Source organism: Silene latifolia, chromosome 11 (assembly GCF_048544455.1).
Source record: "Silene latifolia isolate original U9 population chromosome 11, ASM4854445v1, whole genome shotgun sequence".
In the NCBI taxonomy this organism is placed as follows: Eukaryota; Viridiplantae; Streptophyta; class Magnoliopsida; order Caryophyllales; family Caryophyllaceae; genus Silene; species Silene latifolia.
Genome location: NC_133536.1, coordinates 83,802,296 through 83,826,992, shown reverse-complemented (window position 1 = coordinate 83,826,992; position 24,697 = coordinate 83,802,296). Strand labels below are relative to the sequence as shown.

General features: G+C 41.2%; 1 non-coding gene across 1 annotated transcript; it reads right to left on the bottom strand.

The window, feature by feature from the left end:
* Positions 1–268: 268 nt before the first annotated feature.
* On the bottom strand, positions 269–375 carry LOC141616154 (small nucleolar RNA R71). Its single transcript, XR_012530522.1, has one exon. It is a non-coding gene; the product is annotated as a small nucleolar RNA R71 (small nucleolar RNA).
* Between the last annotated feature and the right edge of the window lie 24,322 nt (positions 376–24,697).

Genomic DNA, 24,697 nt, shown 5'->3' with positions numbered 1-24,697 from the left:
CAATTTGGTTGAGAGAAACCAATTTGGGGGAGCTGCAAATGAAGATGCAGCTAAACATATGGAGACATTCATTGATTATTGCTGTTCCATACCTCCACCAACCGGTGTGACCCAGGACCAGGTGAAGGAGACCATGTTCATATTCTCTCTTCGTGATTCTACAAGGGAGTGGTACCGAGACCTGGATCGAGTTGCTAACGGGATCACTGATTGGAAGTCGCTGGCCCTGGCATTCTACAAGAAATATTTTTCTGCCTCGAAGACGAATGCCATTAGAGCTCAGATCACGAGCTTTAAACAGGGTCCTGATGAGAATTTTCATGAGGCGTGGGTCCGTTTCAAGAAGTTGGTGCGAACTATTCCGCACCATGGGTTCGAGAAATGGAGCATATGCAATCAATTTTATAATGGGCTTTATGACGATCAGAGGGCCATCCTGGATGCGGCAGCTAATGGCAGATTCCAGGAGAATGTGGGAGAGACTAAGGGGTGGAAAATTATTGATGATTTGGCCACCCATAAAGCTGAGTATAGAAATTCCAGGGGAAATCAAAGGAGAAGTGCTGAATCCCCTTCTGTAGCTGCATTAGAGGCTCTCACGGCGAGATTTGATAAGTACGAGTTGGGAGGAGCTTCAAAAGGAGAGATGTATCATGTGAATGATGTTTCAGACGGTCCTTTCATCTGCAAGAGATGTGGAGGAGAAGGACATGTTTCAGACAACTGCAGTATTCCCTATGAGTCTTGTGCTGCCTTTCAACATTATAGGCAGACAAACACTTATTTTGAGCCGAATGTCCATCTGAACTTGAGGTGGAGTAGCCAAAATGTCCTAAATCCGACTCCATATCCACAGCAGCAGCAGAACTATGTGCCCCCTCATAAACAGCAGCAGCCATATCAAAAGCCTCCGTATGTCCCTCATCAGCAGCAGCAGTCCCAAGGCTCTAAATTTGCCGAGTTGAAAAATTTGTTGCTGAAGGAGTCTCAAGCTAGAGAGGTCGGGATGAAGATGTTGGAGAGCCAAATTGCTCAATTGGCTAGCAAGAGTGCAACTTGAGCTCCGGGACATTTATCGTCGCAGACGGATCAAAAGGAGACCCTTAATGCCATCACCTTGAGGAGTGGGTCCACCCTTGAGGGGCCCGCTATGGTCGAGGAAGCTACTGAAAGAGATGAGACGGAACCAAGCAAGAAGAAGGCTGTAACGAATAATAGCAAGAAAAAGACTATCAGCAGGTATGTCAGTCGATCGACTGACATACCCAGTCGATCGACCAGTCCGCGAAAAGATACAACTATTGTTCCTGTAGAAGTCGGTCGATCGACTGACATAAATGGTCGATCGACTGACAGCGCTGCTGATGGTGAGTCTTTTCGTCCTCCAATGCCAAATAACTTGAGGGACCACTTGTTTTGGGGTACGAATACTCCGAAAATATTGAGGCAAGACCCAAATGCTGATGGCTCAGTTCCGGTTCCAAAGTATGACCCGATGACGATTAATGGTTCATTTTTGAGACGGTCTGAAGAGGGGTCAAGCTTCAACAAGGAGAAGGTAGTGGATTTTCAGCCTAAGTCCACCGATGCCGGCATGAGAGACCTAGAGGAGAGGGCTAAGTTACTTCTTTCAGCCCCCTATCCGGAGAGATTGGTGCCGACGAAGGATCAGGTATCGTTTAACAAATTTGAAAATGTTATTCGTAGCTGAAACTTACAAGTTCCTTTTCTTGAGTTAGTTAATCAAGTGCCTGCTTACATGAAATCTATGAAGCAACTTTTATCTAAAAAGAAGTCACTTGAAACTGTGCAATCTGTTGCACTGACTGAGGAGTCGTGTTCTTATTTGACCCACATTGCACCTCATAAGCTAGAAGACCCAGGTAGTTTTTCAGTCTCATGTAGTATTGGCACCTTTTCTATTGAGAAGGCCTTGTGTGACCTAGGAGCCAGTATTAGTGTCATGCCCTTGAGTCTTGCTAGGAAGTTGAAATTGACTAGGTTTGCAGTCACAAACATGATAGTACAGATGGCTGATCGATCTGCGGTCCAGCCTATAGGAGTCCTAGAGGACATTCCTGTGCAAATAGGAAAGTTCTTTTTCCCTGTTGACTTCGTTGTACTAGATATGCCCAAGGATTCCCACATTCCTATAATATTGGGTAGACCATTTCTGCATACTGCTGGTGCAGTTATTGATGTTGGTTCAAGGACTTTGACCTTCAAAGTAGGAAAGCATTCCATTGTCTTTGCTTAGACAGCTAAGAAGAAAGACCCCATGTGGCCAGTCACTTGTAATACGGTTTCTGAAAAGAAATCTTATTTTCTGCTTTCTGACATGCCTGTTTCTATGCATGTTTCTTCTATAACACCTCCGCCCCAGATTGGGAGCAAATTGGAGGAAGATTCTTCTGTTTTGGATATTGTAGGAGCTGGTTTGGGGAAGGAAGAGCCGCGTTTTGCTCCAGCTGTGAGGGAGCCAATCGTTCAAAGAGGCGGCCTAGGATGTCTTAGTTATGGCACTGATGAGGAGCCTGATGAGGAGCCAGTCAAAGTGAGGGAGTCCGATCTGGATTCTGATGAGCCGGATGAGGTCATTGATTGGGGAGATGTTGAAGCTGTTGATCCGTCGAGTTCTGCGGATGTTGGAGTTGAGAAGAGTGCAGCTGAGAAGATGAGCACTGTAGAGGCTACCTCTTGTAGCCAGAAGCCGAGCAAGTGGGCCATTCCGTGGCCGTTCTTGATCAACTATTAGTTGATTAAGGCTTTTTCAAACCAACATTTTATTGCATTTTAAGACTATTTATCGTTTTTAGTGTGCGCGTTGTAGGTTAATATCCGTATACTACCCTTTAATTGCAGGACTATAACGTAAATTCAAACATGCAATTTATAGTCATAAAACGATAAAAACAATATGGAAACGATAAGGAATTAGAATCAACCTCGGGTCCTTATAGTGCGGCGTAAAGAACAGAAATCAAATGAGATTCCCTCCTAATTGTTGCACCCAAGACTTTGTCCGAGATATGCCCTTGTGCTAGAACAGTGTTCTCCGATTGCCTTGCAATATAGGGAGAACTGATGTGAGTTTGCTTGAGATGTGAGATCTCGGTTTCTACAGAGAAGAATGCTCTTCGAAACCCTAAATTTTTAGCAAGAATGAATTAGGTTAGACAAGAGGAGAAAGCTCTCCTTTTGTCTTGGTGATTCTCGGCCAAACCGAGTGAGAGGAGCCCGTATGGGCTTTTCATTTTCTCTTCACTTAAACTCGCGGTCCGGTCCATCACTCGCTAAGTGTATATGACGTGGTCTGATTATAAACTGTTATCGGTTATCGGAAATTAAGGCATCAGCTAATAATACGGGTTAGCTGAATTATTTATACGTGTCCGACAAAACAGTATTGTATAATTATTTTTAATATACATTTAATTAAATATAAATCACGTATATTTAATTTTACGAATTAACTGGTTAATTCGCCTTAGCCCATGATATTTAATCCGTATTAAATATAATATCTCAACATCACATATTTGACCAATTACTAGTCAAATAACTCGGACTAACTGGTTAGTCGATATTTGGCATCTACATGACAGTATTTTCATACCGTCACATCTCTCGAACGTATCCTATAGGTGTGACTTTTAGGGACCAGTTGATCACCGCCATCTGTATGACAATAACGTCAAACTTATCTAGCAAGCCAACCGTTATTGATAAACGTGGATCAACTGATAATAATACAAAGTATACCCTTTGATCCTTTTAGAGGTTTATAAGTCCTTGCACTAACTGTTAAGGACACCAACCCCAACAAGCTCCCACTTGTCCGTACAAGTGTATGTGCAATGACGTTATCCGCACTAACTGGAGGACACAAGCTCCAACAAACTCCCACTTGTCCGAACAAGTGTAGGTGCGATAACCGATTCTCATATTCATTTAAAATCTCTCCCACTCAATGTAAAACAATTTGCAGATCTGGATCCACAAAGGTCGTATTTTACAATCGATCTGTATCTAGAGTGGTTTCCCCGACTAGAGAGTAACTTAACTGATAAAACGAATCCGTATCCGAGCATGGCCATGCATTTCGATTCTGACTCCTCGAGTGGCCCTGAGAAACATCGAGTACCTGATAAAGGCTGAATATTTCCTTCAACTCGACTCCTTCCGATCTAAGCACAGCATGAAATGACCCAGAAAAAAATCTACTTGGCCCCCTGTTACGGATGACCGTGAGAAAGAAACCAAAGTCACCCAAAATCTGCCGTAGTCTCAAGAGACAATCGATAGTCAAAAGAATCGACTCTTAGGATCACCATGGAAGTCCTATCCACGACCGGACAACGAATGTTATAAAACATTTAGGACTCCACGTCGATGTCACAATTGTGTCCTACGAAATATCCGTATAAATCGCCTCTGTGATTGGTCACAACTTTGTTGACTTATGGTTCGTTGAACCCACCATCAACCAACGTCACGAATAATTGCCGAGTTATCAGCTCATGTGGGCAATTAAGGACTAAAAATATAATGTTTGTTCAATTCACTTTGTGGTGTTCAAAATTGTCGTACAATTCCACATGAAAAACAAAATATATATATATAAAATATCAAAACGATGATGTCGTATAGAGTACAAAGGAGAATGAATCTGATCCACAAAAGAGTACTACAACTCAGGAACACGTTTGATTCCCATGGAATTTACGTGCCCTTCATGCTTATCTTGTCGTAATGCTTTAGTGAGAGGATCTGCTATGTTATCATCTGTAGCAATCTTTTCTATCACTACTGTCTTTTGCTCCACGTAATCCCGGATTAGATGAGCTTTCCGTTGTACATGTCTAGACTTGTTGCTAGACTTTGGCTCCTTAGCTTGGAAGATGGCACCACTATTGTCGCAATAGATGGTGATCGGGTCATTCGAACTAGGCACTACCGAGAGCCCATGTAAGAATTGACGCATCCATATCGCTTCCTTTGTTGCTTGAGACGCGGCATAGTACTCGGACTCGGTCGTAGAATCTCTTTATGTAACAGTTTGTTTCGAACTCTTCCAGTGATCGGCGCCATTAAGAGTAAAAACGAATCCAGACTGAGATTTCGAGTCATCACGATCCGTTTGGAAGCTAGCATCTGCGTAACCGGTTGCGCATAGCTTTTGTTCGCCTCCATAAGTCAAAGCCCAATCTTTAGTCCTCCGTAGGTACTTAAGAATGTTCTTGACAGCCAACCAATGTGGTTCACCTGGTTCTTTGTTGGAATCGACTTGTCATACTCAATGCATATGCCACGTCCGGACGTGTGCATATCATGGCATACATGATTGATCCTATAGCCGAAGCATAAGGAATCCGTGTCATGCGCTCTTTCTCTTCCGGTGTCTCTGGTGCCTGAGACTTGCTCAAATGCACCCCTGGAGCCATAGGAAGGAACCCCTCCTTGGAGTTAGTCATACTTGAATCTCTCTAGGACTTTGTCTATGTAAGACTCTCGATCGAGAGATAACATCCGTCGTGATCTATCTCGATAGATACGGATGCCTAGAATTCTTTGTGCCTCTCCCAGATCTTTCATCCGGAAATGGTTTTTCAACCATACTTTCACCGAAGTTAAGAGAGGTATGTCATTCCCAATCGGGAGTATGTCGTCAACATACAATATTAGGAAGACAATCTTGCTCCCACTCGACTTGATATATAGACATGGTTCCTCGACAGATCGAGTAAATCCATTTTCTTTTATCACTTGGTCGAAGCGATGATTCCAACTCCTTGATGCTTGCTTAAGTCCATAAATGGAACGCTTAAGCTTGCACACTTTCTTAGGATGTTCAGGATCGATGAAACCTTCGGGTTGTACCATGTACAACTCTTCCTCCAAAAAGCCGTTTAAGAAGGCGGTTTTCACGTCCATTTGCCAAATTTCATAGTCATGAAAAGCGGCAATCGCTAAGATAATCCGAATGGAACGCAAAGATAACTACGGGTGCAAAAATCTCATCGTAGTGCAAACCTGGCACTTGGGTGAAACCTTTAGCAACTAGTCGTGCTTTGTAGATATCTTGTTGACCTTCTACAGAATGCTTTATCTTGTAAAGCCATTTGCATTGAAGGGGACGAACCTTAGCAGGTAAGTCAACAAGATCCCACACGTTGTTCTCATACATGGAGTCCATCTCGGATTGCATGGCCTCAAGCCATAGCTTTGAGTCGAATCGGTCATGGCACCTTTATAGGTTGCGGGTTCACTACTCGTTAAGAGTAGAACGTCATCTATGTCATGTTCCTCGACCATACCGATGTATCTGTCCGGAGGAATAGAGACTCTTCCCGACCTCCTAGGTTCCTCAGGAATATTCACCGCAGCCGGGATTGAAGGAATAGGTTCCTCCAATGGTTGCTCGGTGTTTGGTTCTGGAATCTCCGACAGGTCGAAGGTTCTATCACTCTTTGCATTCTCGAGAAATTCCTTCTCTAAGAATGTCGCACTAGCCGCAACAAAAACACGTTGTTCGGTTGGCGAATAGAAGTAGTGACCACGCGTTCCTTTAGGATAACCTATAAAGTATGTCTTGACCGATCGCGGGCCGAGCTTATCCTCGTGTCTCCACTTGACATAAGCCTCGCAGCCCCAAACCCGTATAAAGGACAAGTTAGGGACCGTTCCCTTCCATAGTTCATATGGAGTCTTGTCAACACTTTAGACGGACTTCGGTTAAGTATTAGAGCGGCGACATAAGAGCATAACCCCATAATGAATCGGGTAAAACCGTGTGACTCATCATGGATCGAACCATATCAAGTAGTGTTCGATTTCTCCGTTCGGACACACCATTCAACTGAGGTGTTCCAGGTGGAGTTAACTGTAGGGCAATCCCACAGTCCTTCAGGTGTTGATCAAACTCGTGAGAAAGATACTCGCCACCACGATCCGAACGCAGTGTTATTATCTTTCTACCCAACAGGTTCTGTACCCTATTTTGGTATTCCTTGAATTTCTCAAAGGATTCACTTTTGTGCTTCATTAAGTAGACATAGCCATATCTACTCAAATCGTCCGTGAAAGTGATGAAATACCTATAGCCTTCTCGTGCGGTGATTGACATAGGACCACATACATCCGTGTGTATGAGCCCTAATAGGTCCGCAGCGCGCATTCCAACACCTTTGAAGGAAATCCGAGTCATCTTACCGATGAGACATGATTCACACGTGCCAAATGATTGAAAATCAAAGGCCGAGATAGCTCCATGTTTGATGAGCCGTTTTACGCGTTTCTCATTAATGTGTCCCATACGGCAATGCCATAGATACGTTTGATCTTTGTCACCAACCTTTAACTTTTTATTCATTACGTGTAATATTTCGTTGGTCTGATCTAAAACATAAATTCCATTCATGGAGACTGCCTTGCCATAAATCATATTGTGTAATGAGAAAATGCAAGAATTATTCTCTATTACAAATGAAAAACCAAGTTTATCAAGCGCAGAAACAGAAATAATGTTTTTAGAAAGACTGGGTACATAATAGCAATCATATAATGATAACTCAAATCCGCTAGGAAGCTGGATCACATATGTCCCCTTGGAGATGGCAGCTACTCTTGCTCCATTCCCGACACGCAGTCCACCTCACCCTTTACGAGGGGTTCGATGTTTCGAGCCCCCGCACATGATTACACCGATGAGAACCACAACCAGTATCAAGTACCCAAGTTCCGTAACTTGCGTGGTTAATCTCAATCATATGAATAAAAGTAGAAGAGAGAGAAGACATACCAACAGGTTTAACACGACCTGCCTTTAAGTCCTCATGATAAACAGGACATGTGCGTCTCCAATGCCCTGTCTTGTGGCAATGATGGCATTCCATGTTTTCACTCTTGCTCTTTGTCATGCCTGATGAGTTACTCGCCTCACCAGGACCACTCTTCCCCGAACCCGACTTCTTAAACTTCGCCTTACCTCTCGTTAGGTTTGCCGGAGATTTGCCCTTACCTTTCCCTTTGTTTGACACAACGAGAACATCCTGTTTGAGCTCCCACTGCACTTCATGTCCTTCTCGGTCCGTACGAGGGGGAGTGCGATTCATGGGGAGTTTTCTTCAAATCATTCATATAGTAATTCGCTCTAAATTGCGAAAAACCATCGTGGAGTGAGTGAAGCATGCGGTCGATAACAATGTTCTCGCGATGTTACGATTAAAGGTCTCCGACTTTTCGACATTCTCAATCATGCTGAGAATGTGTGGGCTAACCGGTTGGCCCTTCTCGAGTCTCGCATCAAAGAAGCGAGTGGTATGCTCATAGGTCACGATTCTCGGTGCTTTCGAGAATTCCTTAGTGAGCGTGGTGAAAATCTTGTTTGCACCTTGGGCTATGAAGCGTTTCTGCAAATTGGGTTCCATTGCAAAAATAAGTACGTTCTTCACCGCACCCGCTTCTAAAGCGAAATCGTTATACTTGTTGATTTCGTTAATTCCAGCCGTGGGACCTGGGTTTAACGGCATGGGCTCAAGCAGATATCCGAGCTTTCCGTCGGCGGCAAGCATTCCGTAATCTTTGCCTCCCGATCCGCGAAGTTGGATCCGTCATTCTTCGATCGAGTGGACTGATTCATCTGACTCATGAAGATCCTAAGCCAGGACTCACGGTCCAATGTGGCACTTGGCATTGGGTTATCACTTGAACCACCATTTGATGTTTAGCGATTTAAAACGTGATCTACACTGAAAAAGAAAGAGAAACAAAACGAAATAAGCAACTCATCGAGGTGATTTAAGTCTATTTTAAAATACATTTTAAACATGTAGACTCTCGCACTTGCATAATTGATCTCCCTCAAGAATGATACAAGTGATCCCAAGACTCAATTTCAAGAAATTGATAAGCCAACTGTTTAGCTAATTCTTTCGTAAGAACTCTTGGTCGATAGATTTCCGTAAATCCTATCTATAGTCCACCATGATCACGGATCGTACGAGTGACCATAGTGTTGAGATAAAATAGGTCAATCGGTTCCAACTTACCCGACGTAGAAGGGGTCATAGTATGCCTACCGACGAAGAAGGGACTCATTGGAGTTTGACCTATAAAGACCGTTCTCAATTTTGGTTTATACGAGGAAGATCCCATCAACAAAATTATAATTCATTTTAAGTGAACGAATAACTAGCGTCTGTCGTGAATGAATTTATTTGGAAGATGGCTTAGAAACGTGTGACATGAGAATGTCAATGAAAACTAACTCGTGACCTCTATATGTGTCGGTTTTTCATGCAATAAATTATAGGTGGTTTGGTTTTTAGGCGGAATATGATGCATATTATCGTTGCAAAAAAAAATAAAGGAATGCGATACGTAAATAAAAATTCCTAGTGTGGCCTATCCTAGTAAAAGAACAAGATACAACTTTGGAATCCACCGTTGGACCCGAAAAGCTTGTCTTGATGTTCCATCTTGATCCAAGTAGCGGGAGTGAGCATCCGGTCTCCATCTTTAGTCTTCTCAAAAATTACAATTTAAAATTACAAATATAAACCTATTTACATTCTAATTAAAACTGTAATTACAAGTGAAAAAACCAAAACGGAGATACAAGATCTCAAAATACAACCAAGACCGTGTTCCATCATTACGGTAACACGTTCTACTAAGGCCACACTAAGTTACAATCGCTTGTAAAATTAAATACGTAATTAAAAGGCATTCACGGCATTCAACAAAACGATAAATAAAAATGCATCAACTAAAAACAAATTCATTCGTGACATAATTCTGTAATTATGTTAAATTTATCCAAACCACCTTTTAATGATTAAAATTCGTGTGATAAAACCGCTTCTATCATTTAATTTTAATCTATTATAATCCGTTACTTTAAATATAATTTAAAATAACTTAATGGTACGTGTGTGAACCGTTTCACAATCATAGCGAGTGTACTATATCCGGATAAAGTACATTTTGAAGCCAAAAGAAAATTTAAATCAAAAGAAACAAATTTTCAAAGCTTGTTAAAGACGACATCCCTCGATCCAGGGACACGAGTGCTCGATCGAGGGACAGGAGGGCTCGATCGACTGAACTGCAAGTCGATCGAGAGGTAAGCTAATCAGGAGGTGCTCGATCGACTAAACTGGAGGTCGATCGAGTACCTGTATCAGCAAAACTACTCGATCGAGTACGAGGACAACTCGATCGAGCAGAGGGGTTTTGAAAGCAGGTCGATCGAGTACAGCAAGGACTCGATCGAGCAAAAGGTTTTGAGACAAGGTCGATCGAGTACAACAGGGACTCGATCGATCAAAAACAAGACAGAAACAGCACTCGATCGAGTAGAAATACGCTCGATCGAATGCTAAAGTGGCTGAAACTTCAAAACCCTCGTGAAAACTATATTTCGAGACAAAATCAAATGTAATTTTGATCAAAAACGCCTCAAAACAAATTTAACAATTGACAAAAACTTGACATGTTGCTATAATCTCTGTATAAAATAACAACATGTAAAAACAACATGAAATTTGAAGCAAAACAGCCGTGTAAAACATGGCACGGTTTGGTTTTCGAGACAAAACAACAACAAGAGCACCCGTGTAAACAGGACACGGTTCCCAAAGCAACCAAAAAACGCAGCAAATTAAAAAAAATTTCTGCCGAGTAAAAAAATGGCTGCCGAGACAAATTTTTAACCAAAATTCATCGTTTCAACAATCGTTTGATGAAAAACACATATAAAAATTTACGTGGCCTCGCTCTGATACCACTTGTAGGTTAATATCCGTATACTACCCTTTAATTGCAGGACTATAACGTAAATTCAAACATGCAATTTATAGTCATAAAACGATAAAAACAATATGGAAACGATAAGGAATTAGAATCAACCTCGGGTCCTTATAGTGCGGCGTAAAGAACAGAAATCAAATGAGATTCCCTCCTAATTGTTGCACCCAAGACTTTGTCCGAGATATGCCCTTGTGCTAGAACAGTGTTCTCCGATTGCCTTGCAATATAGGGAGAACTGATGTGAGTTTGCTTGAGATGTGAGATCTCGGTTTCTACAGAGAAGAATGCTCTTCGAAACCCTAAATTTTTAGCAAGAATGAATTAGGTTAGACAAGAGGAGAAAGCTCTCCTTTTGTCTTGGTGATTCTCGGCCAAACCGAGTGAGAGGAGCCCGTATGGGCTTTTCATTTTCTCTTCACTTAAACTCGCGGTCCGGTCCATCACTCGCTAAGTGTATATGACGTGGTCTGATTATAAACTGTTATCGGTTATCGGAAATTAAGGCATCAGCTAATAATACGGGTTAGCTGAATTATTTATACGTGTCCGACAAAACAGTATTGTATAATTATTTTTAATATACATTTAATTAAATATAAATCACGTATATTTAATTTTACGAATTAACTGGTTAATTCGCCTTAGCCCATGATATTTAATCCGTATTAAATATAATATCTCAACATCACATATTTGACCAATTACTAGTCAAATAACTCGGACTAACTGGTTAGTCGATATTTGGCATCTACATGACAGTATTTTCATACCGTCACATCTCTCGAACGTATCCTATAGGTGTGACTTTTAGGGACCAGTTGATCACCGCCATCTGTATGACAATAACGTCAAACTTATCTAGCAAGCCAACCGTTATTGATAAACGTGGATCAACTGATAATAATACAAAGTATACCCTTTGATCCTTTTAGAGGTTTATAAGTCCTTGCACTAACTGTTAAGGACACCAACCCCAACACGCGAGACTTCGCATTTTAATGAGTTTGCTTAGGATTTTATACACTTTAGACTGTCACTTTGGGTTTTGCGCAATTTTGGGCGCGTTATTGTGTGTATTTGCAGGTTTATAGACCTTGGTAGCTTAATTTATTGAGCTAATTCGAAGAAATCAGAACTTACAGCAGGTATTGCAGTCTATCGACTGGCCAGTATGGTCGATCGACTGAGTGCTACAGTTCCAGGAGCTTCTGTTCCTGTTCACCTTGGTCGATCGACTGGGTGATGTGGTCGATCGACCATGTTCGCTGTTGTACATGTTTTCGATCACTCCCCTGCTGTGTTTGGTCGCTTTGCGGAAGTTGAGGGAGTCTTTTCTCCACTTTATTCTCCGTTTCGTTTCTGTTTTCTTCCATTTCTTTATTTTACATATAATGTTGTGTTTCATAAATTGTTTTCTCGTTTTATGCGCGGTATTTTCTGTCTTTTCAGGTACTTATGGTAGCACTGCTGGCTACTGAAACCTCCTAGCTCACGCTGGTTTGAGGAGGTTTCCTTTTGCTGCGCTTAAAGTCTTGTGAGTTTCTGAGTTCGTACTTCATGTTTTGTTTAGTTAATTTAACGCAAATTCCCGTTTTCCTTTTATTTCACTATATGATTTTGCACAATGGGGACATTGTGTGATTTGGTTTGGGGAAGGGTTTTGCGTAGCATTCATGTGCTTTTGTATTCACGTTTAATTATTCTGTTTGTATTGTTATTTAATTTCTCCATATATACACAAATTCAAAAAAAATTGAAAAATTTCCAAAAATTTCAAAAAATGCACGTTTATTTTAGCATATAGGTCGAGTCGGAACGGTAGTATTTCAATGATGACATTGCATTTTCAGCCGTTTATGCCTAAGCCTTGCTAATTGACATGTTATTAGTAGAATCATATATGCATAGTCTACGAGTTTCCGTTAAATTATTTGCTGGACTTGAGACTTGACTTAGATTTTTGGCAAACTACATCATATTCTGAGGTTTAGAGCCTATAACTGGTGTCATCCATGACCAGTTTATCAAGGATTGTGAGTAGTTACTCCTTGTAAGACATGTTACATTAATTTGCATAAATATGAACTTAATCTGCTTAATACCTGTATGCATTCGGATTCGTGGTTGGTTGATAATGTGGAAGAGGTCACCCCTTTATTCATTTTGCCCATAAGCTCCACACTGCCAGAAATAGCCTTTTTGTCCCGTTAACTACATCCTACACTTAGCCTGCCCTTGTCAAGCTAGTAGTTTATGTTCTTGGGATTGTTACTTCATTTTTGGTAGTTAATGCTCATTTTGAGGTGTTGTTGGGAATGTAATACCCGCCCTTTTTGAGACCCTTTGACCAGCGTTGACTGACCCTGGGAGCGGGAATAGCCTTAGAAGTGAGTGCCAAAATCATCTTAGGTTGCGTGTTAAGGATGGTACTCGACAGAGTAGAGGCTACTCGATCGAGTAGCTAGGTTACTCGATCGAGTAGGGGGCCACTCGATCGAGTAGGTTGGGTACTCGATCGAGTACCGAGTTTTCAGCGAGGGTTTTATATCGCGTTTTGTTAAATCCGCAAATCACTTCCGCCACTTTCCTCCTATCCTTCAGTCGCCTCTTTCCCTTCCCTTCACCTCAAAACCTCCATGGAAGCCTTTTTAAAGATCCTTGAGCCTTAGGAGGGCGTCACTTGTGTCGGGTAGCGGTCTTTTGCTGAGTTTTCTCCCTATAGGTATGTCATAATCATCATCCGTGTCCTTGTTCTTTGCAAATAGGGTTTGCTTGGTAGTAATAGATAATTGTGTTGTGCTTATAGGCGTTGCTTGATTGCTGGATATGTCATATGTTGGCATGGATTGGTTGCAGTTGCTTAAAGGTAGCTTCGCCTACTCAGTTTCTGTAGATGGTCTAGTGTGTCGGTCATTATGATTGTTTTGTGATTGCTTAGTATCGTAATTGTTTGGTGACGATTGTGATGGTGGTTGTGATTGTTGTCCATGGTTCTCAAGGCGTGGCCTCGGCTGAGTGGGGTCACTTGCGGGAGTGGCTTCACGCCCTAGTTTCGCCCTCCGTGGAACCCGCCACGGGAGGGGATGTGCACATTAATGGACAGGGTTATCGCTCGTTATGAGGAGCGGGGATTTGGTGGGAACGGCTGCGGTCCCCCACTGGCAGGGCTGGTCCAGTGGACAGTCAGTGACAGAGTTGGTTGAGTTATCGTGATTGCGGTTGGGACTGATAGCATTGTTTGTATTGATAATTGTAGCTGCCGTTGTCGTATCTTGTCTCAGTACTGACCTTGTGTGGTTGTTTGTTGTTTTGTGTCTGTCGTGATCCCTTATGGTGAGCAGTCAGTCTTAGCAGGTGTTGATGTTGTTGATAGCTGGTGTCCGGGCAGGGATGAGTCTTCACGAGATTCGATAGTCATAGCGAGTAGTCCTTGAGTTGTATCTTTCATATCGTTTGTTGGTTTAATCGCTTGTAATACAATATAATAGTTCTTTTATCGACATTTGATTATTACTATCCTCGGGCAACCGAGATGGTAACGCCCTTATATGCTAAGGAAGGCCTAGTTAAGGCTCCTCTGAATATGGGGGTGTTACAAAGTGGTATCAGAGCGACGATTTTGGAACCTGTAACAAATGAACATAATGAACGTAGGGAGTCTAATAAAATGAACCTGTGTATGTATAATGGGAGCCCCAGCTGATGCTAGATTTTGGGTGAGTAGGCGCCCTCATTTCAAAATCTTGGCCCCATGACACTTAAGCCAGTCACATGGTATGGGAATGTGGAGTCCGTGTGTCTATGTGTAATATGTATGTTAATTGTGCCGGAGCTATCTCCGGTTAAGTCTTTGTTAGAAGTTAATAGGGGTGTGATAGTGGTAGTTGGGCCGCGTATAGTAATCGTTGGTGAAATTAGTGGAGTTTTTGGAATGATTAGTGAGTTTATACGGTAGTTATGAGATATGTGACGGAAGTTTATGTACTAGAGATGCGTGAAAATGTGGAATTGAATGTTGTGACATGAAGAGTGAACATGTAGGGGTTTGCTATAAGTTAATGATGACGGGAGTCATATACGAGTTTATAAATCCTACAGTAATTACTATGATGATAGTTATAGTTGAGTTGAGTTATAATTCGAGACATAGCATATAGTAATGCGTTTATGCCTTACTTGTTGGTTGAAATTTTTCCGCTGCGTAATATTTGATTCGTGCAAGATGTATTGCTTATGATAGAATGTAAGACATGATTGAATAATTTGTTTGAGAAGTATGTATTTATGTGATAAGTGAAAGGAAGAATTGATGTTAATTATATGCTTCAAATTGGAGTGAACACGAGTTCAGTAGTAACAATAATGTAAGTTTAAGTGTAATATGATGGCGTGGATATGTTTATAGAAGATTCGGTAGCAGGTAAATCGAGTTGGGTAGCTTGTATAGCGTAATGTGACGTACACCTTATTCGTTGAAGAATTATGTTTTGCGTGAGTAATGGTTGTAATCCGTGATAGAGTGTGATAATTCGTGCCGAATTCCGAACTTAGTTTGGAATCGACACGCAATGTTGTTTTGCAGGAATCTTCCAGTTACTTAGTATTTCTGACCGAGTACTTAACTATACTTGACCGAGTGCGAGTGCTTACTAGACCGAGTAGACCTTACTGGATCTAGTTAGGAAGCTATGATGTCGGGATGTGGGAAAATTCCTGCAGATACTCGACGAATTAGCTCCTACTCGATCGAGTAGGGTGGTACTCGATCGAGTACCCTAGGCACTCGATCGAGTAGGTTACTGTGCAGAGAATCCTACGGGTTTCTTAAAACCCCTAATCTTTCTATTTCTTATTCTTCTTCCCCTATATTTCGAAACACCTAAGTTCCTCTCAAATCCTTAGTTCCTCTCAAATCCTCTCATACTCCTGGGTTAGTAGTGATTCTTGGGTTAATTTCTTTGTATAATTTCGTTTCTTTACTTTGCTACTCAATCAAGGTATGCTATTCTTCCTAATGTACATGGTTTATTGATTGAATGTGTTAGAGAAGTGAAACAATCTGAAATTTCGATTATTATGATCAATTTGGTGCTTTTAATTGTTGAAACATGATTCACATGCCTTCTTTCCATGTTTGTTGGTGACTAATTGCTGTAAATTAGATTAGAAATTGCAAAATTTGAACCCGAAATTTCTAGGGTTTCCAAAATTGAAATCGATTTTTGGTTGTTTTACAATGGTTAGATGGTAGAATTGAGCCCTATGTGTTGTTTATATCATGTTGAAGGATGGATTTGATGATTTCCACCTTAAAAAGTTGCCTTAAAACTCCGTCTTAAAAGTACCTCAAGTGGAAATTCGTGATTTATAATTGGAATTTGATGTTGTGAATGACATTATAAGTATAAGTTGAACTTCAATATGATAATAGAAACGATAATTGATGAAAATATGCCAAAATTATCACAGCTGTAAAGACCGTCTGAAAATTTTAAGTGAATTGTTGTTCATAATATTTAAGGGTGATAATGATATGTTCCAAGTTATTCTTTTCCATGAACTAGTAAGAATGCCTCACATGTGATTAGAAGTGTGTTTGGAATAACCTTTAGAATCATGCTAGGATATTCGAATTTGTTGAGCATATGCAATCACCATGATAATTTCTTTCACAACTATGGCCTATGAGTAGTAGTAATCTGAGCTTGTATGTCAAATTTTGGAAACTGCTGGTGAATGTGTGTACCTAGCTAAGTGTTCAATGTTAATGGCATGAATTATGTGCTTCACATGTCGAATTTGTTGGTGAAATTTGTGTACCTAGCTGAGCATGTAAAGACCGAATTACGTGAAGTATATGTTTACATGTTTATACAAGTTTGTTTGAACATATGCCGAAACAGATGCCGAGACTGAACCTAGGAACCCGCCAAAGTAAACGGGGGAGGAGTAATCCAACTGAGATGGGGGAAGGGAGTGGACCTGTGGTACCCGCAGTTCCAGAGTACCCTTCTGTTGTTTTTGTTGATTTCAAGCAAAGAGAGCGTTTTGTAGCTTTACAAAAACGCAAAATGAGACCTACAAGGTGTGTAGACACTACTTTGTTGGAGGAGTTGGAGATAGAGACGGATGTCCGTCACATATTTGAGACTTTGGGTCTTCTTGGGTTGTATAGGCTGAGGAAACACACTTATCCTTTTCTCACCTTGGAGTTTATGAGCTCCTTTATCTATGACCCCGCTGGCCAGACCGTTGAATTTCGGTTGATGAACACTAGTTTCTTGCTTTCTATGGACCAATTTGCTTCTCACCTTGGGTTGGCCAAGCCTCCTAAGGACTCCATCACCGATATCCCAGCTGAGTGCGGTGTATGCCGCCTAATGCCTTGTCTGACCGGGAAACCAGCTCCTACCTCGAGTAACATGCTGATTAATGACTTTCAGCATGTCACGTTGAGGATCTTTCTCCGTTCTCTCTCGAACCTTCTTTATGACCGACCAGATATCAGTAAGCTAAACAATCATGAGGTGTTGCTTTTGATGTCGTACCTCAACCCGGAGCGGAGCAGGAAAGTGGTCTTTAATGCTCCTTCTATGGTTTGTACTGCCCTTGCCTTGATGGCCACTGCCTCTTCCCGGTACTTGAGTTGTGGCGCCATCGCCACTCGGTTAGCTGAAAAGCTAACCTCTTTCGAGGCTTCTTCGGAGTACGTGCCTCTAGCTACCCATGTGCCCACTATGGATCGTGACTACTATCTCGACCTAAAATGGTTGAGGACTTTGGCTGACGGTAGCCTAGCTTGGAGGGTGTGGGGCGTGAGTTGGATGAAGATTCCAGCTCCTGAGCACCTCCCACCCACGGAGCCCTTGGAGCCGACGGTAGTGACGGTGGACTCCGATGATGAGGAAAAGGAGGAGGATGATGATAGACCCCGCCATCTGCAGACCTACCTCATCGACGACACCATTCTCGAGGTGATGCCAGAGCCGAAGAAGGGAGAGAATGCGTCGGTCGTGGCGGTAGAGAGACCTAGGTTGGGGAGAGGACCCCGTCGAGTGAGGGAGAGGACCTCAGAGACCAGGCCACGGCCGGTGGCACCACAGCAGCAGCAGCCTTTTCCTTGCTACCCTTACCTCGACACCCCGGAGACGCGATCCAGCTACTTGGCAGAGAGAGTGTCATCTACCTTGACACTTCGGAACATGCACGAGATGGCGTATGCTCAGGGGATAGGGACCGAGGGGCCGCATCCGGTGTGGTGGAGTGGAGTTGGGGACTACTCAGGGGTTTTCCATTCCTACGGGGTGGATCAGTCGACGTGGGGGACACCTCAGTCCTTTGCCTACGGTGGCTTGACTCCATGGTACGTGGGCCCAGGAGCAGGAGCAGGAGTGGATGCGGGGATTGGGTCATCGGGAGCAGGTACTTCGGGCGGCGGTGGTGATGATGAGGTGATGTTTGAGCAGCAGCAGCAGCAGCAGGAGTGATACTCCTTGTTTTATCCTTGTTTATAGTCGTTGGTAGTAGGCGTTGGTAGTATGGTTAGACTTTGGTAGTTTTTTTCATTAAAAGCTTAATTATGAACTTGTATTGTTGGCCATAAGGCCGGATTAGATATTTTAACTTGTTGCAGGATGTTAGAAGTCGGGGAGTCATCCCGACTCGATTTATATGACAAATATGTGCATGTATGTCGGCTTATGACAGGTTGTATAGAGGAACTTGGCCTGTAGGTACTCGACAGAGTACCCCGTACTCTATCGAGTAACTGCAGGAAGGTGGGATGAAAAGCATTCTGACCTGTAGTCTACTCGATCGAGTAGCCAAGGCACTCGATCGAGTAGCATGGCACTCGATCGAGTACCGCTAAATACTCGATCGAGTAGCACTGTTACAGGAGGTTTTCAAAAATTAAAAATGATCAATTGTTTTATAAATGCAAGTTTGATGTGTATATGGTGATTAGTGTGTAGTAACACCTTTGAACCGTTAATTTTATATGTTGGAAGTCGTGTTTTAAGTTTTATAAGCGTAATTGTCACAATTAGTGAAGCGGTAATAGTTTCTTGTTACTTTAATGTTGCATACGACCTATTACAAACTATTTATTGGAGTTATAACTTCTTGTATACTTGTGCATACCATATTAACATGTGTTGTCGACGGTGACTAGATATTCCGGAGGTTTGTGTATGAATTCTAATTTAACGAGTATATAGTTAGTGAGTAATGTCCATAACAAATAATATGGTTTCTTTAAAGTTATGATGAAAATAATAGGTAATATGTGTTGTAATTTTTGTGGTGAACTTCGGGGACGAAGTTCCTTTTTAGAGGGGAAGAGTAATGTCGCGAAATAAAAAGACTGATTTTGAAAGTATGTTTTGTTTGCCTATAATGTTTTGTTGCTTAATTGCAAAATATTCTAGTGCCTTGATGACTTTACTTGTATGAAGTGTAATTGGGTACCTTAGTTTGTTGAGTAATTCATGCGTTGAAGTGAAAATGATAGTACGTTGCAAGGGACCGTCATAGAATGAGTTGAGTAACACAGTGCAGTAAGAGGTTGGTATAAGATACGATTCGGGTTGATAGTCGTTATCATATGATGAGTGATGGTTGTTTGTGTTGGCTCGTATGACAAGGTCGATGTTTGATATATAATAGTTTGTAAGATGTGATGCATACATGTAGAGTGACAATTAACGGTGATAATGTTTGCATGATAGTTGTAAGAGTCGATAGGTATAGAGCGTAGACGGTGATGATGATGACATGGGGGGGGGGGGGGAGGATGGTATTTCCAGGGAGCAATGGTTTGAGCGGGAAGATTGGTGAGGTCGTGTTATTTCCGTATCGTGAGCGGGAGATAGGTTAGTTTAACTTCGGGGACGAAGTTCTTTTTAAGGGGGGAAGACTGTAATACCCGCCCTTTTTGAGACCCTTTGACCAGCGTTGACTGACCTTGGGAGCGGGAATAGCCTTAGAAGTGAGTGCCAAAATCATCTTAGGTTGCGTGTTAAGGATGGTACTCGACAGAGTATAGGCTACTCGATCGAGTAGCTAGGTTACTCGATCGAGTAGGGGGCCACTCGATCGAGTAGGTTGGGTACTCGATCGAGTACCGAGTTTTCAGCGAGGGTTTTATATCGCGTTTTGTTAAATCCGCAAATCACTTCCGCCACTTTCCTCCTATCCTTCAGTCGCCTCTTTCCCTTCCCTTCACCTCAAAACCTCCATGGAAGCCTTTTTTAAGATCCTTGAGCCTTAGGAGGGCGTCACTTGTGTCGGGTAGCGGTCTTTTGCTGAGTTTTCTCCCTATAGGTATGTCATAATCATCATCCGTGTCCTTGTTCTTTGCAAATAGGGTTTGCTTGGTAGTAATAGATAATTGTGTTGTGCTTATAGGCGTTGCTTGATTGCTGGATATGTCATATGTTGGCATGGATTGGTTGCAGTTGCTTAAAGGTAGCTTCGCCTACTCAGTTTCTGTAGATGGTCTAGTGTGTCGGTCATTATGATTGTTTTGTGATTGCTTAGTATCGTAATTGTTTGGTGACGATTGTGATGGTGGTTGTGATTGTTGTCCATGGTTCTCGAGGCGTGGCCTCGGCTGAGTGGGGTCACTTGCGGGAGTGGCTTCACGCCCTAGTTTCGCCCTCCGTGGAACCCGCCACGGGAGGGGATGTGCACATTAATGGACAGGGTTATCGCTCGTTATGAGGAGCGGGGATTTGGTGGGAACGGCTGCGGTCCCCCACTGGCAGGGCTGGTCCAGTGGACAGTCAGTGACAGAGTTGGTTGAGTTATCGTGATTGCGGTTGGGACTGATAGCATTGTTTGTATTGATAATTGTAGCTGCCGTTGTCGTATCTTGTCTCAGTACTGACCTTGTGTGGTTGTTTGTTGTTTTGTGTCTGCCGTGATCCCTTATGGTGAGCAGTCAGTCTTAGCAGGTGTTGATGTTGTTGATAGCTGGTGTCCGGGCAGGGATGAGTCTTCACGAGATTCGATAGTCATAGCGAGTAGTCCTTGAGTTGTATCTTTCATATCGTTTGTTGGTTTAATCGCTTGTAATACAATATAATAGTTCTTTTATCGACATTTTATTATTACTATCCTCGGGCAACCGAGATGGTAACGCCCTTATATGCTAAGGAAGGCCTAGTTAAGGCTCCTCTGAATATGGGGGTGTTACAGGGAAGATGAAAAAGGAAGGAAAAAAAGAAGGAAAAAAAAAGAATTGAAAGGGAAAAAAAAAAAAAAAGAGAAAAGGAAGAAAAAATGAGTGTTGTACTGTAGAGGGCGGTCGATCGACGGAAGCCCGAGAAAAGAGAAAAATCAAATTCACATGGTTGGAGTTTTGATCAGTCGGTGATTTTATTCCCATGCTTTATTATCATCATTTGGGGAATTACAATTATATCGGAGATTGTGAGATTTGTGCTTTCTATTAGCACCATTTTGATTGGAATTTTGAGCAAGAAGTTGAATGTTGTTATAATTTGGTTCCCTTAGTTACTAGCTTGGCTTTTAACTCTGTTTTTATCCAAATTTATCTTAGCCTCTTCTTACCCATACCTCACATATCCATATTTACCTCGGCATGTGTCATGGTCATTTGTTTGGTTGGAATGCATATGCACGGTTGTAGAGATCATTTTCATATTTGATTGCAGGCATGTTCTTATAGGTCGTAGTTAGGTGAGTGTCATTACAAAATGAATTCCTTCTATCTTTACATTATTCACCTATATTTATTGAGTGATATGAGCGACCCGTGAGAGTCCGATTTGATAAGTCTCTATAGTTGACGGTTCAGCAAGTTTTTAACGACTTCATAACTCGTTTGCATGATTCACATTGCTAATTGATTGTTAGTTGTTGCACCAAATTGGTTTAGGCTATTCGGTTTGCATTTCGCTCTGAGATTGAACTCGTTCCAATTAGGTTTTAGGATCGAGTCTAGCTCTTGCTTGGGGACAAGCAAGGGTTTGGTTTGGGGAAGTTTGATGCGTGTCCTAAATATGATGTTTTACACCCCATTTTACACGCATTTCAGAGCTCATTTATGTAGTTTATGCTACTATTCTCCCTATTTCCGTCTACTTTCATGTTTTTGTACATTGTTGCAGAAATGTGAAGAATCCAGCGGAAATCAAGCTAAATCCGTCCCCGAGTACCTTGCATTGCATTTGACGTGAAGTATTTACTCAAGGAACGAGCTTGGTGCGTATTTCGAGGCCTGAAAGGTAATTTTATGAAGAATTAGAAGTGGATTACCAGCTACTCCACTCGATCGACCGGTCACAGTGGTCGATCGACCAAGACACAATTATTACGCGCAAACTAAAAGGACAAGAATTAGGAAGCCCATTGTATTTTAGGTTTTAGAATAAAGTTACGTATGTCTACCTATATAACGTAACTCATTCCTGATGCTACAATCATCAAGTCTTTTATCATCAAAATTTATTAGGGTTCTATATTGAGTTTAGCATTAAGGCATAATTGTTCAAATACAATTTACCTTTGTTCCTGCTTTTCGGATTCTTCCTTTCTCTGCAATTCCATTCGGTATTTCTCCATTCCAATTTCATTTTACTGCTTTATTTCGTTCATAGTTTAGAATTGTTAGAGTAGTTTCCCAAAAGCTAATTTATCGTCTCATGTTAATTGCTTGTTTCGTTAGTTTAATCATGCATTCAAAATCTTTATTCGTTAATTTCATTGTTGTTTTCATAATAGTCATGAGTAGCTAAACTTGTCGTGCTAGGATGTAGGGAATCTGTAAAAGTAGGCCGCATTAGAATAGTAGACCTGGAATCGCGCCATGGTCGATCGACTGGGTTCCCTGGTCGATCGACTGGCCTCGTGATTTTTACCTTCGTTTTAATTAATTTAATTTCCATATTTGACGAATCGAGTGCACGCGACTAGTTGAATGCCTAGGAATTGACCGACCCAATAAAGATCGAAAGATAGGGAAGGGAGATAGCTTATCTAATTAAGACGACTAAATTAATAAGATCGAGAGATGAGTTAATTTAGCCTTTTAGTCACTTTTCAGGACGAAAGTTAGTATTAGTGATATTAGGGACCTGTAGCGAGATCGAAAGATGCTACCTGTAAGAATAGACCGAGAGGACTTCTTATTTTCCCGTCTCACGTGTTTGGTTTAGACCTACCTAGTATACTGCCGCCGAAACTATAGTGAACCGACTATCTTAGCACCCTTTTTAATATCTGTTTCATCTGTTTATTTAGTTTACTTTTCTTTTATTGCCTTTAGCTATAGACCAAATCAAATCAAACCCCCACACTTGTTACTTTGGACTTAAAATTAGACAGCTAATAATTGCATCGCCTCCCTGTGGTTCGACCCTGTTACCACTAGCTTCTGTTAGTTTTAATAGGTATTATAAATATTATTTTTGGTGCACACAACGACAGGCATCAATGACGATGACTGCGACGGCGATGGGGTAGGCTAGTTGTTGAGGGGAAGCTCAATGTTTGAGGATATTATATAGGGGAGGGGAAGCTCAGAGTATATATGTGTGAATAATACAACACTTGAAAAACCTTATTTAATGGAAAGTAATAAACAAGGTATAAGAAAAACCGTTGTATTTTTTTTCCAAACAGACAATGGTTTTGTTTGAAACCGTAATTGATTATACTATCTACAACGGGTTAGAAATATCCGTTGTCTGTAATATTTTCATGTTGGTTGATTTTCCCGCCAAGAAATAAAGCATCATTTTTATATACATAACAACGGCCTGAACCATTATAACTGTATACGTCCTGAACAACGGTTTGGGTATAACCGTTTTATTTTATATTTCATTGTGTTTGATTTTACCGCCAAGAAATATAGCATCATTTGGTATATGGCAGCTAATTACAATATCTTTCTCCGAAAATCTTGCTAATTTCCATTAATTTAAAGGATTACAAGTTTACACATAAAGAGTAAAAACTACTACCATACATAATAAACTAGGTTAATAACAATTAGAAGAAGAAGTTCGACAATTAACTTATGCCATGCCTCATTATTTTTGAGTTCTACGATATCCAAGGTTAACTTCTTGCATTCTTCTTTTGGCTTCAATATTTCACTCTCATTTCCCCGCTTCGATTCTCCAAGTTGATGTAGTATACTTTTCACTTGAGTAATATTGATATCCATGCTCTTTTTCTCATTCACTAATCTGTTTATAACCTTCCTTTGCCACTCGGTCATTGGTTCATCAACCCACTTGAATTAATTGAATCCACGCATTTTAGTCTCGGGATTATAGAATTTGCAAGTAAGAAACTTTCTTCCCGGATTTTGCAAAGTCCAAGAAGTCCGCAATGCTGCCGGAACTGAGCAATTATATGTCTCTGTTGAAATAGAGGAAGAAGAAGAGCTACCACTTGACATAATTTAAGTAGAGAGAGAGAGAGAGAGAGAGAGAGAGAGAGAGAGAGGAAGAAAGAATAAAAGAAGGTTATTTAAAATATGTTATTCAACAATTGCATAATTTAACACGGTTCTTATAAGAACCGTTGTAATTATCTTATTAATATCTTCCAATTTTAATTTATTTTTAGAGGTTTTTATATTCTAACATGGTTCTTATGCACTACCGCTGTCATTATATTATATGTTATTGTTTCATTCATTTGTCTGTTCGCAAGTTATTTAAAATCTATGTTAATAAGCATTTGCATGTAATAAAGAGTAAAACTATATATTAAAATGAGCATATTATACAATGGCGCAAAAAAAAAAAATACAACAAGGGAAAAAAAAAGGAAACACAATAAAAAATAAAAAATCACAAAAACAAACAGCTAACTAATTGGTAAATTAATTAAACACCCTAACAGG